The 17,758-nt window shown below is 49.9% G+C and overlaps 1 protein-coding gene across 10 annotated transcripts in view; it reads left to right on the top strand.

The window, feature by feature from the left end:
* The first annotated feature begins 774 nt into the window (after positions 1-774).
* The window catches only part of LOC112651860 (zinc finger protein 569-like), a 43,566-nt gene continuing 26,582 nt past the window's right edge, over positions 775-17,758 (top strand). For 4 of the 10 annotated variants that reach the window (XR_004815370.2, XR_003131112.3, XR_003131115.3 and 1 more), the window contains exons 1-2: positions 14,886-15,166; positions 15,623-15,700. The gene's annotated coding sequence lies outside the window, so the exon portion shown is untranslated. The other 6 variants (XR_004815371.2, XR_003131114.3, XM_049109232.1 and 3 more) reach the window with 4 other exon arrangements.

Raw genomic sequence — 17,758 nt, 5'->3', positions numbered from 1 at the left:
GCTCTCTCTGCGGGGAGGCTTCTGTGCAGAGGCCCAGGCCTGGGCACGAAGGAACACAGGCTTCTGTCCACACCGAAGGGCCTGAATGCCGGCTGTGCTGCCCCGGCACCTTTAGGGCACCTTCTCCGAGCATCTGGGGGCTCTGTGAGGGCAGGGTCCTCCTCCTCCCGGGCGCTCCACGCCCTCTTCACTGCGGAGACGTCTTGGCCACAGCTGGGTGCTGCCACTGGCCCCGGGGTGACCAGCCGCAGCTGCGGCACGTAGGCAGGGAGTCTGCCCAGGGTGGACGCGGAGGTGAGGGACGCCTGTGCTTGGGGGGCTGACAGCATCGTCCTGTGCAGGCCGCCGCGCCTGCAGATCTGGGTGATGAGCCCCAGAACAGAGCGCAGGGCCCACGGGATCACAGAGTACCTTGTGGCCGATGCTAGGAACCAGCGCCGATCCCGGGTCGCGGCACACTTGTAGGATGGCCTAGGAGTTGACCCCGGCGTTTGGACCGCTGGGCCACCCCTGCGGGCCAAGGCTGGTCGGGGGGCGCAGTGAGCGGGCTGCAGGCGGCCGAGGCCTGCTGCCGGGGGCCCACCCCGCGGGGCCCGGGCCGTGCCTGAGGGGCGCAGCCTGCCCAGGTAGGTGCCCTTCGAGCACTTGGCTCCGGGCGGAGGCCGTGCATACAGAGCTGGGCTCCCGGCGCTCTCCTTCGGTTGCCAACGTGGCGGCGAAGGCCCAGAGCAGTGTTTGGCCCGTTGCCAGGACACGGCTTTGGAACCCAGGGCGCCTCAGGGTGCGCGCGCGCGGGCACGAGGCCCGCGAGGCCCGGGGGCGCGCAGGGATTGTGCAGGCGGGCGCCTGAGCCCTGGCACCGCGATGGCAGGGATCCGGCCAAGGTGTGGCCACCCCGCGACCACCAGCCTCAGCTTTTCCCAGATCTCCTGCGGTGATGCTTGAGCTGAGGCACAGGAATCGCCTGGCACTCAGGGGTCCTTGTCCCTCGGCAGGGCCCCAGGGCCCTCAGGGAGGGTCCCTGGCATGATCCCCGCTCAATACAAACTGACTTTTCAATACAAACTGTGAAAGCCAGAAAACGATGCAGTCCCAGAAGATGTATCAGGATCCCGAGCTCTTTCTTAGCAGAAGGAACAGGGAACACTAGATCTCCTCCATCTTCCTACAGGTGGAAGTACCTTTATGATGGTTTTTTACCATAGAAAGTTTTCATATTTTCCATAACATAATCTAATTTTTCCCCTATGGTAAAAGTGAGAGTCTCTCCACCTAAAGATTTAGGACATATAGCCTTATATTTTTAAAATGTTCATCGTTTTACATCTTCGTTTCTATGCAGTATTTCATACAGTCGAACGGCATTTACTATAGAGCAGAGGTTGACAAAATTTAGTTTAGGAAAAGGGCCGAATAGTAAACAACTTAGATTTTCTAGGCCATATGGCCTATATCACAAGTCAACTCGCTGCTGTAGAGTGACAGCAGCCATAGACAATGATAAATAAGTCAATATTGCTATGTTTCAATGAAACTTTACTTATATACACTAGAATTAGAATGTCACAAAATGTTCATGTATTTTGAGATACTATATTAACCGTATTTTTTATCTTCTCCTCATTAGGATGTGTTGACCTCCTGGGAGGGTGGTGGTTAATTCCTATTGCGATAAACAACTTGCCTGACAGCACTCCTCTCACAGGTAAACCAGCCCCATCCCATACCCCCAACCACCTCCTTTATCTAATAATCACAAACCGAGCCAATATTCCCCTGCCCTAAATCAATCCCGGGCCAGGGAACAGACAAAGACAATCCCTATGTCCCAAAGCCCTCCACAATTATTCAAGCCAGCCAATTCTAAACTGTTTGACCTGCTCTGCCTTTCCTTGCCCATGGAAATTCCAGGAAAGGCTACAGTCTGTAGTGCATTTGCCATGACCCACTTGGTGTTACATGGAATCGTTGCCTCGCTGTATTATATATGTACCCAAAACTATTATTACACCGTATGTTAACTATACTGGAATTAAAATAAAAACACTCTTATCTTTAAAAAACAAACACAAACACTACGATCTTTACTCCTGCCTCTTGACACTGGTGCTCCGTGTCCCCGTGACCCGAGGTGATTCCGTGATTTATAAGAAAAACATGTTTAGTCGACTTAATGACAATGAAAATATATGTCTCACATTTGGTCATTGTCGATGGTTCCTGGCTCACGGCTTCCAAAACCCTTGGGATTTCCTGAGTGAGAAGAGCAATGGGAGCATCTTTTGTCATCCTATTGGTCTCCTGCCCTCAGTTTCTGAAATTGCTTTGGAGTCATAAAAGTGAAACGGGTGTCTCATTATTCATAATAGACCCTTTCCACCACAACTGGGTTTACATTCCTGATGTGACTTGTGGAAAGCACCTAAAGATGGTGGCTGGTTGCCAGGGGAACCAACGATGCATACAGGGGTGAAACTTTTAGTCCCACTCCCTGATCTTCAGGGATGGGCTAGGGGCTGGCCGTTGCATCAAGAACCAATGGCCAGTCCTTAATAGATAGAAAGCCTATATAATAAAGCCTCCCTAAAAACACAAAATGACAGAGTTTGAAGAGCTTCCAGGTTGGTGAACATGTGGAGATAATGGGGAGAGTGGCTTGTTTAGACAGCATGGAAGCTCCACACCTTTTTCCCACACCTGCCCTACATGTGTCTTCCGTTTAGCTGTTTCTGAATCCTACATTTTATAATAAATCAGTCATCGAATAAGTAAAATATTTGGGTTCTATGAGTTCTAATTAATTGAACCCAAGGGAAGGGCTTGTGGCTTGTGGCTCTGATCTATAGCCGGACAGTCAGTAACGACCTAAACTTGTGAACGGAGTTTAAGGAGTTGGCCTGGGAACCTCCAAGCAATAGCTGCCGGGTCATAACCATATAATAACCTGGGCTTGTGGCTAGGGTCTGAAGTGGGGAGGGGTGTCAATCTCGTAGGACTGAAGTGTGAAGCTGTGGGATCTAATGCTATGTCCCAGGACGTGTGACACAGTTGAGTTAAATTGTGGGACAGCTGGCTGATGTCCAAGAATTGCTTATCATTGGTACGGGGAACCCCCTCAGTGGAATTGGGACCCGGAGACTTCTACCCTGCCTCCCATCTCTAGGGGAACTTCAAGCAACACTAACCTTTTCTTTCAAAGACACTGACCCGTCATCACGCAGTCACTTTTATACACTAAAACACAAACACAGCTCTCTGAATTTTTTCCAGCCGTTTCCAAATGTGAAAAACATCCTATGGTCACAGACGGTAGAAAACCAGGCAGTTGGCTGATGTGGCCTGTGAGTAGCAGTTTACCAATCCATGGTCTACAGCCCTTCTGCCTCGCTCTCCCACTAACTAGCTGTGTGTTCCCCAGCGAGTGGGTGAATCCGTGTGTCTCCATTCAACATGTGTAAAACGAGGTTAATAATAGAATCTACTTCCTACAGTTCCTATGGGAGTATTAAATTAGTTAATACATTTAAAGCACCTAGAATCATGCATAGTACATAGTGCATAGCCTCGGTGATTTCTGACACTAACCGGCTAGAGTTGGGCCAAACTTCCCAGATTAAGGGCACAGCCCTCCAGAAGATTGCCCTCACTTCAGTCACCAGCCGCATGCCCAGGAATCCGCAGGTCACCCTCACCTCTGGCTCGTGGGCTAAAGATTCAGCGCTTCCCAGTTCCCCCTCTGATACTTTGATAATTCACGACCGTGACTCACAGAACTCACGAAAGCACTGTGCTTGTGATTACAGTTTCATTACAGCATTAGGATATGAATGAGAACTAGCCAAAGGGTGAGACTCATAGTGTAAGATCTGAAAGGGCTACAAAAGTGAAACTTGTCTTCCTCTCTGTGTTGTCAGGATGTCATAGCCTCCAAGCACATCAATGGGGCCTACCGGGGACAGTAAACACTAGGGAAATGCCAAGAATCTAGAGGCCACCTTTTAGAAACCAAGGACAAAAATCTGTATTTTGCCGGCCACGTTCTTTATTCCAAGCAAACGCTCTGTAGGTATTTCTGTTCATGGTAACTTTTAAGCCCTATGGAAACTGGCACAGCATGGAAGGTGATCATCCAAAGAGAACTTTTTCCCCAAGTAACCAGTTTCCCCAGAACTGTGGATACCTATCAGGGCACTGATTAATGTTGCACTAGATCAGTGTGAAGCAACAGCATTTTCAGAACATCCACCTGCCCTGCGGAGGAAAACTATCTCTGGGTTTTTCCAAGTTGTTCTTTTTACTATTACTCAAAGGAGTTAGCTATTGGTCTCTATGTTTGTGTCATCAAAAATAATTGGCGTGTGTTCCTAGAAAATATGCCGCTGTTAGCTTTGACTTGCAGGCACTTTACGGAAAGCTCTGAGACGTGTTTCCCCTCTTGTCACAACGGTATACTCTCAGGTCCATTCAGGGAGGCAGAAAAGCCGACTGCAAACATTGGAAAGGCTTGGGGCTCCAACTCCAATGCCTGAGTTAAGTCCTCCAAGCATTAGCGAAACGTGCTCGGGCCTGGGAGAGAGAATTGTCGCCGCGTCCTGGGTCTTGCGCCATCGCTAGGCTCGTGCGCCCGTTGGTCCTCCGACTGGGCCTTTTTGCAGGAAGGGTTTGGAGACGCAGGGGCTGGGGTCGGTGCGCGCCAGGCGCTGCAATGGGACGCGAGGCGCCCCGCGGCCCCCGGGCCCGGCCCCTCGGCCTCTCGGGCCCTCGCTGCGCATGTGCGGCGCCGCAGCGCAGGCTTTCCTTCTGGGAGACGGATTTCGCGGGCGAAGGGACCCGGCGCCCTCTTCTGCGCACGTGTGCCCTCCAAGGCCTGGCGGCAGCGCCCCGGGGGCGGGGGCGGGGGCGGGGGCGGGGGCGGGGCCGAGTCCCGGGGCCCGAAGCCCTCCACGTGGTTGATGTCGGGCGGGCTTGAGAGGTGGGGGAAGAACAATAGGGTTCAGCAGGCCTTTGGGGGTAGGCGTGGATCGGGGCGTGTCGAAAGCTGCAGTGACCCTCCTCGACCTGGGTCCGTGAGCCCGGGGCGGCCGGGGTCCCCGCACTGCCTTCTGGCTGGTGCCCTGGCGCCGCGCTGCAGGTGTGGTGCCTGGAGCGCATCCAGCGGTGCCGGGCGCGCAAGGGCTGGACACCAAGGCGAGGAGCGCCCTCCGGGCTGTGGAAAGAGAACCAAGCTTTCCTGAAGGTCGGAAACGTTCCAGGGGGAGCGCTGCCTGCTTTTCCAATGGCATCTAACCTTTCACCCTTACAGCAGCGCTCCAAGTCCGCCTTTTAGGTCATGGGCTGCAACCCCGTAGTGAGTATGGGCGGTGAAATCTGTTTAGTGAGCTGCACTAATAGTTTTATTTGCCAGTATTTTTAGGTCGGACGTAATTTTCATAGAATGATTTGCACATAATTTACAGAGAACAAAAATGCAAAAATTGCCGATGGACCTGTGTAACAACCGCCCCCCCCCCACCCCGTGAAAATACAGAACAGTGTACTTCCCCAGAAAGTGCTGCCCCTTTTTAGTCAACCCCCACCCCCTGACCACCGCTTAAGGATCAATCAGTTTTACAATTTTATCTCTGCGGGTTAATTTCGCGTTTGTAGTACATCACGGAAGTGGCATCCTGCAGTATGTACTCTTGTATGGGGGCATTATTGAAAAATAGGTAAGATACTGTAGAATACCATATATATTCCCTTGTGACAAGGACTGTTTTATGGAATTTGGTAAATTTCATAAATTATATGTAGTACATATAACTGTATTTTTTTTAAATGACTGTTTACTGAGCATCCGTGAACCGCACACTCTTTCTAGTGCTGGGGACACAGTACTGAATCAAGCAGACAAAAAAACGCTGCCTTCATGAAATTTAGTTGAAGTAGAGGTAGTCAGCTAACAATAAGCATTATCATACTGCATATTAGATAGTAAATTATAATTTAGAAAGTAGATCAGGTAAAGAGAGATGGGGGGATTAAGTTTAAATTAGGTAGACAGCAGAGGCCTCCTTGGTGATTTTGAAGCAAAGACTTGAAGAGATAGAAGACTAAAGATAGATAGAAGGGTGCCTGGTCTCTAGCTTACTTTAAGAATACTATATATAATACCGCGACATACAAAATATGTGTTAATTGTTATTGATAAGGCTTCCAGTCAACAGTAGGCAATTAGTTACATATTGCAGGATCCAAAGTAATATGCGGATTTCAAACTGCATGGGTGGGGGGTAGGTGTCTCTATACCCCATGCGGTTCAGAGGTTAACTGTGTGATGGTGGGGACATTAAGACAGACCTGCAGATGAAAAAGATCATAAGGTTAGTAGGAACAATTATATACCAAGAAATTAGATGACCTAGAAAATGGACAAATTCCTAGAAGCACACAAACTACTGAAACCGATTCAAGAAGAAATAGAACAGCCCTATATCAGACCTATAATGAATGGACTGAATCGGTAAGCAAAAACCTCTCCACAAAGAAAAGCTCAGAACCAGGTGGCTTAACTGGAAAATTCTATAAAACACTTAAAGAACTAATGGAAATTATTCTCAAATCTCCCAGCAGTGTCTGACTTTTTGATGCTATCTATCCTGGTGGGTATGAAGTGATACTAAAGCCAGACAGAGACATCGCAAGAAAATTACAAGCCCATATTTCTTAGGAGTATATATGAGAAAATCTTCAGCAAAATGTTATCAAACCAAATCTAGCATATTAAATGGATTATTTTTTTTATTATTATTACTAGTATGAACAAGTGGGATTTATCCTAGAAATAAAAGAGTGGTTCATTATTTTAAAAAATCCATCAGCATACATTAATAGAATGAAGGAGGGGGAGCAATCCTGATCATCTCATCATCTCAATTAATGCAGAAAAAGTCTTTAACAAAGTTCAATACCCTTTTATGATGAAAATACAACAAACTAGAAGAAGGAAAATTCCTAAACATGATCAAGAAAACTTATGAATAACTCACAGATAACATATTCAGTGGTAAAAGTCTAAAAGTTTTCCCTCTGCGATCCAGCACAGACCAAAGATGCCTTCTTTGAGCACTTTATTCAACATTGTGTTAAATGACAGCCAGAGCAATTAGCCAAGAAAAAGAAATGAAGGGCATCCAAATTAGAAAGAGAGATATAAAACTGTATCTATTCATAGGTAACATAATCTCAGTAAAAAAAAAAAAAAAAAAAAATCCCCGTCCTGCCTCAAACACAAACCAGTATAGCTAATAAAGAAATTCAGTAAAGCTGCAGGACACAAGATCAGCATACAAAGTAAGTGGTATTTCCTTTTATTTTTTATTTTTTTAAAGATTTTATTTATTTATTCATTATATATATATATATAGAGAGAGAGAGAGACAGAGAGAGAGAGAGAGAGGCAGAGACACAGGCAGAGGAGGAAGCAGGCTCCACGCAGGGTGCGCGATGTGGGACTCGAATCTGGGTCTCCAGGATCGCGCCCTGGGCCAAAGCCCGGCACCAAACCGCTGAGCCACCCAGGGATCCCCGGAAGTGGTATTTCCATACAACATCAATGAACAATTCAAAAAAGACATTAAGCAAACAACTTGATAATAGTTTCCAAAGGAATAAAATACCAAGGAATAAATTAAACCAAGCAAGTACACTTCTACACTGAAAATTACAAAAACACTGCTGAGAAAAGTTAAAGGCCTAAGCAAAAGGAAAGGTAGCATGTGATCGTTGATTGGGAAACTTGATATTTTTAAGATGCGGTATTGCCCAAAGGCATCGACAGCTTCAATGAAATCCCTATCAAAACTCAGTAGCTCCTTTTGCAGAAATGGAAAAGATGATCCTTAAATGCATATGGAACTGCAAGAGACCTGGAAGCGCCGAAACAATCTTGAAAAGAACAAAGTTGGAGGGCTTACACTTCCTGATTTCGAAAATTACTACAAAATTATGGTATAATGATGTGGTGCTACCATATGGGTAGACATATAGATCGAGAGAATAAATGGAGACTCTAGAAATCAACCCATATACCTATGTTCAAGTGGTTTTTGACATGAGTGGCAAGAGCATTCAACAAGGAGAGGACTGTTCTTTCAACAAGTGGTCCTGGGAACATTTGCTAGGCACATGACAAAGAATGAACCTGGATCCTTACACCATATGTAAATAGCTAACAAACACATGAAGAATGCTTGATGTTATTAGTCAGCAGGAAAAGGCAGATCAAAACCACAGTGAGATACCACTTCACAGCCACTACATGGCTAACATCAAAAAGTCAGATAACAACAAATGGTAGTGATGATGCCCTGAAACTAGAACCATTAAACACTGCTGGTGGGAATGTAAAATGCTGTAGCACTTTGGAAAAAAACTTGGCAGCTCCTCAAATGGTTACACATAGGCCTACTTTGGACCCAGCAAACCACGGCCAGGAATCTACCCAAAAGAATTGAAAGTGGTGTGTGCACCAACATGTATACACTGTTGACACAATCAGAGACATCAAAAGGTAGAAACAGGCGCCAGGGTGATGCAGTCAGTTGAGCATCCAACTCTCGCTTTCAGCTTAGGTACAGTGGTCTCCGGGTCATGAGATCACGCCCAGCCTTGGGCTCAGCACAGGGTGTGGAGTCTGCTGGAATTTCTCTCTCCCTCTCTCTCTTCCCCTTCACCTTGTGCTCTCTCTCTCTCTCTCTAATAAATAATTCTTTTTTAAGTACAAACAAGCCAAATGTCCATCAAAGGGTGAGTGAATCAAGAAAACATGGTATACGAAAACCATAAGATACCTAGGAATAAACCTAACCAAAGGGGCAAAGGATCTGTACTCTTGAAAACTATAGAACACTCATGAAAGAAACTGAAGAAAGCACGAAGAAATGGAAAAACAACACTCCGTGCTCGTGGATTGGAAGAACAAATATTGTTAAAATGCCTATGATATCTAGAGCAATCTAAAAATTCAATGCAATCCCTATGAAAATACTATCAACTTATTTCGGCGTTGAAACAAAGAATCCTAAAATTTGTATGGAACCAGAAAAAGACCCCAAATAGCCAACGGAATGGAATGTTGAAAAGAAAACCAAAAGGGTGGCATCACGATTCCAGACCTCAAGCTCTATTCCAAAGCTGGAATCATCAAGAGAGTATGGTGGCACAGAAACAGATACGTAGATCAATGGAACAGAATAGAGAACCCATAAATGGACCCTCAACTCTGTGGTGAACTAATCTTCAACCAAGCAGGAAAGAATATCCGATGGAAAAAAGTCTCTTCAACAAATGGTGTTGGGAAAATTGGACAGCCACATGCTGAAGAATGAAACTGGATCATTTTCTTACACCATGCACAGAAATAGACTCAGAATGGAAGAAAGACCTAAATGTGAGACAGGAGTCCATCAAAATCCTAGAGGAGAACACAAGCGGCAACCTTTGTGACCTTGGCTGCAGCAACTCCTCACTAGACACATCTCCAAAGGTAAGGAAAACACAGGCAAAAATGAACTATTGGGACTTGATCAAGGTTAAAAGCTTTTGCACAGCAAAGGAAAGAGTCAACGAAATCGAAAGAAAACTGACAGCATGGGAGAAGATATTTGCAAATGACATATCAGGTAAAGGGCTAATATCCAAAATCCATAAAGAACTTATTCAATTCAACACCCAAAGAACAAAGAATCCAATCAGGAAATGGGCAGCAGACATGAACTGACATTTCTCCAGAGAGGACATACAAATGGCCAACGGACACATGAAAATATGCTCAATAACATTGGCATCAGGGAAATACAAATAAAAACCACAATGAGATACCACCTCTCGCCAGTGAGAATGGCTAAAATTAACAAGTCGGGAAAGAACAGACATTGGCAAGGATGCAGAGAAAGGGGAACCCTTTTACACCGTTGCTGGGAAGGCAAGAAAAGAGTATGGAGGTTCCTCAAAAAGTAGAAAACAGAGCTACCCTATGACCCAGCAATTGCACAGCAGATATTCACCCCAAAGATACAAATGTAGTGATCTGAAGGGGCACCTGCATCCCAACTTATAGCAGCAATGTCCAAAACAGCCAAACTATGGAAAGAGTCCCGATGTCCATTGACAGATGAATGGATAAAGAGGATGGATAGAGATATAGTTAGATAGATGGATAGATAGATAGATAGATAGATAGATAGATAGATAGATAACTAATCATTCACACATGATTAGTACTACTCAGCCATCAAAAAAAAAAAAAGAAAAGAAATTTTGCCAATTGCAATGATGTGGATGGAACTAAAGGCTATTATACTAAGTGAATAAAGTCAATGAGAGGAAGACAATTATCATAGGATCTCACTCAGAGGTGGAATTTTAAGAAACAAAACAGGATCATATGGGAAGGGAGGGAAAAAAGAAAACAAAAGGACACCAGAGAGGGAGACAAACCATAAGAGACTCTTAATCACAGGAAATAAACTGAGGTTTGCTGGAGGGGAGGGGAGTGGGGCTAGGTGGGGCTAGGTGATGGACATTAAGAAGGGCACGTGGTGTAATGAGCACTGGATAGTATACTAAAGGCCACTAAATTAGACACTTTAAACGACTGAAGTATATCTCAATAAAGATGTTCTTTATTGAAACAAAAAAAAAACCGGAAAGTCTAAAAAGTAGTCAAAGAAAACTTATTCCCGTTAAGAACTAAGATTGTCAACTGACGTTTTTGTTTAATGCAAATAAGTGGAGCAAGGCTTTATTTTAAGCTCTGGAGGAAACTGGTAGAACATAGAAAGAACATGGGGAGGGCATTTTTTTTTTCATTCACACACTTAGCATATGCAACTTTAATCAACCAAAAGAAAAAGTCCGAAATGTACAAGTGGAAAAAAAATGTTGACACAGGCTTAACTAGTATCAGCTACTTTTATGTACAGCTGTATAAGTTCAAAAAAGCTATCCTATATGTATATACAAAAGTTGTTTATACACAAGTCTGTACAGAGGGTCTATACATTTATTTCCTCAGAACCCTTAGGTGCCACCTTTTGGTGAAGACACCAACACTTCATTCACATATCTTACCAAAAAAAGCCTATTTCCAGGATTGATAGCAGCACTGCATCCTGGATTCAGACCATGTAGGCTCCATTCCTTCTGTCAGTGCAAACCACACCAGGTGCCTGGGCTTCCCTAAATAGTTTTGCACAGAGTGCTCCAAAGTGAAAGTCCGTAAACCAACCCGAGATGAAGAAGCAGAGTCCTAATCAGGGTGCCACCATAGGTCCAGGCATAGGTGAGCCTGCCTGCCCTGTTCATTGACGGTACTCCAATTCATCTACACTGTGGGTCGAGGAGGAGTCGTGTGGGCTGCAGGACTGGAGGCAGATGGGACACGGGCCTGCGCGCACCGTCCTGGGGCCTGTAGCCACTGGGATCTGACACAGCCTCGAGCCACCCACCTTTGGGCAAAAGTGCGGGGCAAGGCTTGGGAATATTCTGGATGGTGGCTTTCGGGATGCCCAGGGTCGCTCCGGGTGCACAGAGGTCAGGGCTAGACTAGGGTTTCCCATGGGCATGAGGTCCATACACGTGTAGCCTAGAGGGAAGGGGCACGCGGGCGACTTGCCAGGAAGGAAGCTGTGGACTCAGGCCCGCATTTTCCTCCTAGACCCCAAAAGAGTGGATTGCGAGGTGGAGGCAAATGACTTGTGGCCCGGCGCAGCTCTTTTGCGACTCCCCGAGCCCTGGGCAGCAGACGAGGGGCTCGTCCTGGCAGGGCTGCTCCTGGCTGTGCTCAGCACAGAGGCAGCGCTGGGAGGAGTAGGGCCTGGGACCCACGCGACCCTGCAGGTGGCCTCGCTGGCAGTGCTGCTGGGCTCTGGGCTGGGCCTCGGGGGCCTCTGAGCCGCTAAGTGCCTCGGGCTGGGACTCACACGAGGGGCTTTCGGGGCTCCAGACACAGGGTTGTGTTGAGTGCTGGCTCGGGCGGTGGTGATGGGGGTGCTCCCGCAAGGGTGGCCCCGGGTGTTCGGGCCCAAGCTGTCCCCAGAGCGGTGTGTGCCGCTCGGGGCCCCGCTGGTTTGTGGCGTCACGCTGAGAGCTCCAAAGGTGCGCTTCCGACCTGGGGCAGCCTGTCTCCTCCCCAAGCCTGCGGGGGCTGCGCCAACCCCCAAGCTCAAGGGGGCTGGGCTTGCACCGCCAGCTATTGGGCAGGGCTGCCGGCTGTTGGGCCCAGCATTGGTCATGGAGCTAGGGGCGGTGGCCGTGCCGGGGGGCACGACAGCTGGGGTGGCAGCAACGCCTGGCTGGGTGCCAGCATGGGTCCCCGAGGTGCAGGAGGTGGGCGAGGAACCCCCGAAAGCCACCTGTGTGGCGCTGCCCAAGGAGAGCCGGCCTAGAGCCGAGGTCAGGGCCACGGCAGCGCTTGAGGCTGGAGCTGCCCGTTGTCCATAGGGGACAGCGCTGCGAAGGCTGGTGGCTCCCTGACACTGCCCGTCAGTGGCCCCGAATGTGGGCTGAGCTGGGGTTCCTGGGTTCCCACGGGGACGGTTCCCAGGTGGGCTGTGGCTCCAGAGCCCCAGCGTGTGCAGGCCAGTGGTGGCTGTGACTGAGCCCATGCTGTCTCTGGAGGGCATGGGAAGGGCCTGGGCAGATGGAAAGAAGCTCCCACTGGAGCCAGGGGGAGACCCCAAGAGCAGAGGCTGGCAAGGGGGAGTGCAGTCCATGGGGGTGACCTGGCCGTCAGAGGCTGGCTGGGGAGCCAAGCCTGCGGATGTGCCGCTTGAGGGGCTGGAAGGGACAGCACAAGTGACCGGCAGGCTCCTGGAACGGGGGGCACGAGGCCCCACGGCGGGAGGGGAGCTCCGGGAGCTGAACACGGGACAGTCAACACACATGGGGCTAGGGCACTGCGTTCTGGAGGTGCTGGTAACAGCGGGGAAGGCACAGCTGGCATCCGTTAAACCGCTGACCCAGTTGGTTGGCAGAGAGCCCCCTCCCTCGCCTCCCATCCGAGGGCAGTGCCTGCCGCGCTTCACCCTGGGGGGGCGCAGGGACTCTGCAGCAGCTGCGGGAATGGAACAGCCAGGAGCTGGGCTGCTCCGTGCACACGCCAGGCCTGATGCAGAGCAGGGAGCAGGCCTGGAGGGGTCCGGGGCCTCGGCACACAGGTCAGCCCTGCCCGATCCCCATCCCGGGCAGGAAGCAGAGGCCAGCAAGGTGCATGGGGCTGGAGGTGAGGATCGTGCACAGGTGCCAGGGAGGGGCTGTGACAGGGAGGAGGTGGCGCCAGGGGAGCTGGGCTCCCCCCGAGACAGAGGCGGCACAGAGACAGCCCCTCCACCAGGCGACAGGACAGCCAGGGGACCCGGGGAGTCCTGCTCCGCCCGCTGTGCACTCAGGCCAGGGGCTGGAGCGACAGCTGGCAGTACAACGGCCCGAGCAGCAGGCCCGGGCAAGGCACTGGAAGGGCACCTGGAGCCGCACCTCGAGACGCCCTCCACCTCCCCTCGCAGAGCACGGTCGATGCGCTGGAGGGCGGCTTTCTTCTCCCCGTCTAGGTCCTCAGCGGTGACTCGAAAGCCGAGCTCAGGGGCTGGCGGCAGCCGCACAGGACCCCCTGGCCTGTGTGGCAGCAGAGGGATCTTGCGTCTTCGGGGCCTGGAGCAGTCAGACGTGGGTGAGCGGTCCTTGCAGGGTTCTTTCTGCCCCGTGGTGGCACCCGCCTCCTGCTGGCGCTGGTTCTTCATCTGGCAGGGCACAGGAGGCGCAGCGGGACACGAGGGGCTGTCTTGGCTGACTTTCTCTGGGGGCCTCGGGGGCAGCCGGCCCTGTCTTCTGGCTGGACCCCTCCTCCTCTGCACGGACGGGAACTCCCTGGTGGAGCTGTAGGAGCTGCTGATGGCATTTCGAGTGCTGCACGAGCTCCTGCTGGACGTGTGGGACTTGTCGTCTGCTGCGTCGGCTGCTCTCTCTGCGGGGAGGCTTCTGTGCAGAGGCCCAGGCCTGGGCACGAAGGAACACAGGCTTCTGTCCACACCGAAGGGCCTGAATGCCGGCTGTGCTGCCCCGGCACCTTTAGGGCACCTTCTCCGAGCATCTGGGGGCTCTGTGAGGGCAGGGTCCTCCTCCTCCCGGGCGCTCCACGCCCTCTTCACTGCGGAGACGTCTTGGCCACAGCTGGGTGCTGCCACTGGCCCCGGGGTGACCAGCCGCAGCTGCGGCACGTAGGCAGGGAGTCTGCCCAGGGTGGACGCGGAGGTGAGGGACGCCTGTGCTTGGGGGGCTGACAGCATCGTCCTGTGCAGGCCGCCGCGCCTGCAGATCTGGGTGATGAGCCCCAGAACAGAGCGCAGGGCCCACGGGATCACAGAGTACCTTGTGGCCGATGCTAGGAACCAGCGCCGATCCCGGGTCGCGGCACACTTGTAGGATGGCCTAGGAGTTGACCCCGGCGTTTGGACCGCTGGGCCACCCCTGCGGGCCAAGGCTGGTCGGGGGGCGCAGTGAGCGGGCTGCAGGCGGCCGAGGCCTGCTGCCGGGGGCCCACCCCGCGGGGCCCGGGCCGTGCCTGAGGGGCGCAGCCTGCCCAGGTAGGTGCCCTTCGAGCACTTGGCTCCGGGCGGAGGCCGTGCATACAGAGCTGGGCTCCCGGCGCTCTCCTTCGGTTGCCAACGTGGCGGCGAAGGCCCAGAGCAGTGTTTGGCCCGTTGCCAGGACACGGCTTTGGAACCCAGGGCGCCTCAGGGTGCGCGCGCGCGGGCACGAGGCCCGCGAGGCCCGGGGGCGCGCAGGGATTGTGCAGGCGGGCGCCTGAGCCCTGGCACCGCGATGGCAGGGATCCGGCCAAGGTGTGGCCACCCCGCGACCACCAGCCTCAGCTTTTCCCAGATCTCCTGCGGTGATGCTTGAGCTGAGGCACAGGAATCGCCTGGCACTCAGGGGTCCTTGTCCCTCGGCAGGGCCCCAGGGCCCTCAGGGAGGGTCCCTGGCATGATCCCCGCTCAATACAAACTGACTTTTCAATACAAACTGTGAAAGCCAGAAAACGATGCAGTCCCAGAAGATGTATCAGGATCCCGAGCTCTTTCTTAGCAGAAGGAACAGGGAACACTAGATCTCCTCCATCTTCCTACAGGTGGAAGTACCTTTATGATGGTTTTTTACCATAGAAAGTTTTCATATTTTCCATAACATAATCTAATTTTTCCCCTATGGTAAAAGTGAGAGTCTCTCCACCTAAAGATTTAGGACATATAGCCTTATATTTTTAAAATGTTCATCGTTTTACATCTTCGTTTCTATGCAGTATTTCATACAGTCGAACGGCATTTACTATAGAGCAGAGGTTGACAAAATTTAGTTTAGGAAAAGGGCCGAATAGTAAACAACTTAGATTTTCTAGGCCATATGGCCTATATCACAAGTCAACTCGCTGCTGTAGAGTGACAGCAGCCATAGACAATGATAAATAAGTCAATATTGCTATGTTTCAATGAAACTTTACTTATATACACTAGAATTAGAATGTCACAAAATGTTCATGTATTTTGAGATACTATATTAACCGTATTTTTTATCTTCTCCTCATTAGGATGTGTTGACCTCCTGGGAGGGTGGTGGTTAATTCCTATTGCGATAAACAACTTGCCTGACAGCACTCCTCTCACAGGTAAACCAGCCCCATCCCATACCCCCAACCACCTCCTTTATCTAATAATCACAAACCGAGCCAATATTCCCCTGCCCTAAATCAATCCCGGGCCAGGGAACAGACAAAGACAATCCCTATGTCCCAAAGCCCTCCACAATTATTCAAGCCAGCCAATTCTAAACTGTTTGACCTGCTCTGCCTTTCCTTGCCCATGGAAATTCCAGGAAAGGCTACAGTCTGTAGTGCATTTGCCATGACCCACTTGGTGTTACATGGAATCGTTGCCTCGCTGTATTATATATGTACCCAAAACTAATATTACACCGTATGTTAACTATACTGGAATTAAAATAAAAACACTCTTATCTTTAAAAAACAAACACAAACACTACGATCTTTACTCCTGCCTCTTGACACTGGTGCTCCGTGTCCCCGTGACCCGAGGTGATTCCGTGATTTATAAGAAAAACATGTTTAGTCGACTTAATGACAATGAAAATATATGTCTCACATTTGGTCATTGTCGATGGTTCCTGGCTCACGGCTTCCAAAACCCTTGGGATTTCCTGAGTGAGAAGAGCAATGGGAGCATCTTTTGTCATCCTATTGGTCTCCTGCCCTCAGTTTCTGAAATTGCTTTGGAGTCATAAAAGTGAAACGGGTGTCTCATGATTCATAATAGACCCTTTCCACCACAACTGGGTTTACATTCCTGATGTGACTTGTGGAAAGCACCTAAAGATGGTGGCTGGTTGCCAGGGGAACCAACGATGCATACAGGGGTGAAACTTTTAGTCCCACTCCCTGATCTTCAGGGATGGGCTAGGGGCTGGCCGTTGCATCAAGAACCAATGGCCAGTCCTTAATAGATAGAAAGCCTATATAATAAAGCCTCCCTAAAAACACAAAATGACAGAGTTTGAAGAGCTTCCAGGTTGGTGAACATGTGGAGATAATGGGGAGAGTGGCTTGTTTAGACAGCATGGAAGCTCCACACCTTTTTCCCACACCTGCCCTACATGTGTCTTCCGTTTAGCTGTTTCTGAATCCTACATTTTATAATAAATCAGTCATCGAATAAGTAAAATATTTGGGTTCTATGAGTTCTAATTAATTGAACCCAAGGGAAGGGCTTGTGGCTTGTGGCTCTGATCTATAGCCGGACAGTCAGTAACAACCTAAACTTGTGAACGGAGTTTAAGGAGTTGGCCTGGGAACCTCCAAGCAATAGCTGCCGGGTCATAACCATATAATAACCTGGGCTTGTGGCTAGGGTCTGAAGTGGGGAGGGGTGTCAATCTCGTAGGACTGAAGTGTGAAGCTGTGGGATCTAATGCTATGTCCCAGGACGTGTGACACAGTTGAGTTAAATTGTGGGACAGCTGGCTGATGTCCAAGAGTTGCTTATCATTGGTACGGGGAAGCCCCTCAGTGGAATTGGGACCCGGAGACTTCTACCCTGCCTCCCATCTCTAGGGGAACTTCAAGCAACACTAACCTTTTCTTTCAAAGACACTGACCCGTCATCACGCAGTCACTTTTATACACTAAAACACAAACACAGCTCTCTGAATTTTTTCCAGCCGTTTCCAAATGTGAAAAACATCCTATGGTCACAGACGGTAGAAAACCAGGCAGTTGGCTGATGTGGCCTGTGAGTAGCAGTTTACCAATCCATGGTCTACAGCCCTTCTGCCTCGCTCTCCCACTAACTAGCTGTGTGTTCCCCAGCGAGTGGGTGAATCCGTGTGTCTCCATTCAACATGTGTAAAACGAGGTTAATAATAGAATCTACTTCCTACAGTTCCTATGGGAGTATTAAATTAGTTAATACATTTAAAGCACCTAGAATCATGCATAGTACATAGTGCATAGCCTCGGTGATTTCTGACACTAACCGGCTAGAGTTGGGCCAAACTTCCCAGATTAAGGGCACAGCCCTCCAGAAGATTGCCCTCACTTCAGTCACCAGCCGCATGCCCAGGAATCCGCAGGTCACCCTCACCTCTGGCTCGTGGGCCAAAGATTCAGCGCTTCCCAGTTCCCCCTCTGATACTTTGATAATTCACGACCGTG

This window comes from Canis lupus, chromosome 4, assembly GCF_003254725.2.
Source record: "Canis lupus dingo isolate Sandy chromosome 4, ASM325472v2, whole genome shotgun sequence".
NCBI lineage: Eukaryota > Metazoa > Chordata > Mammalia > Carnivora > Canidae > Canis > Canis lupus.
This window is presented reverse-complemented; position numbering and strand designations above follow the sequence as displayed.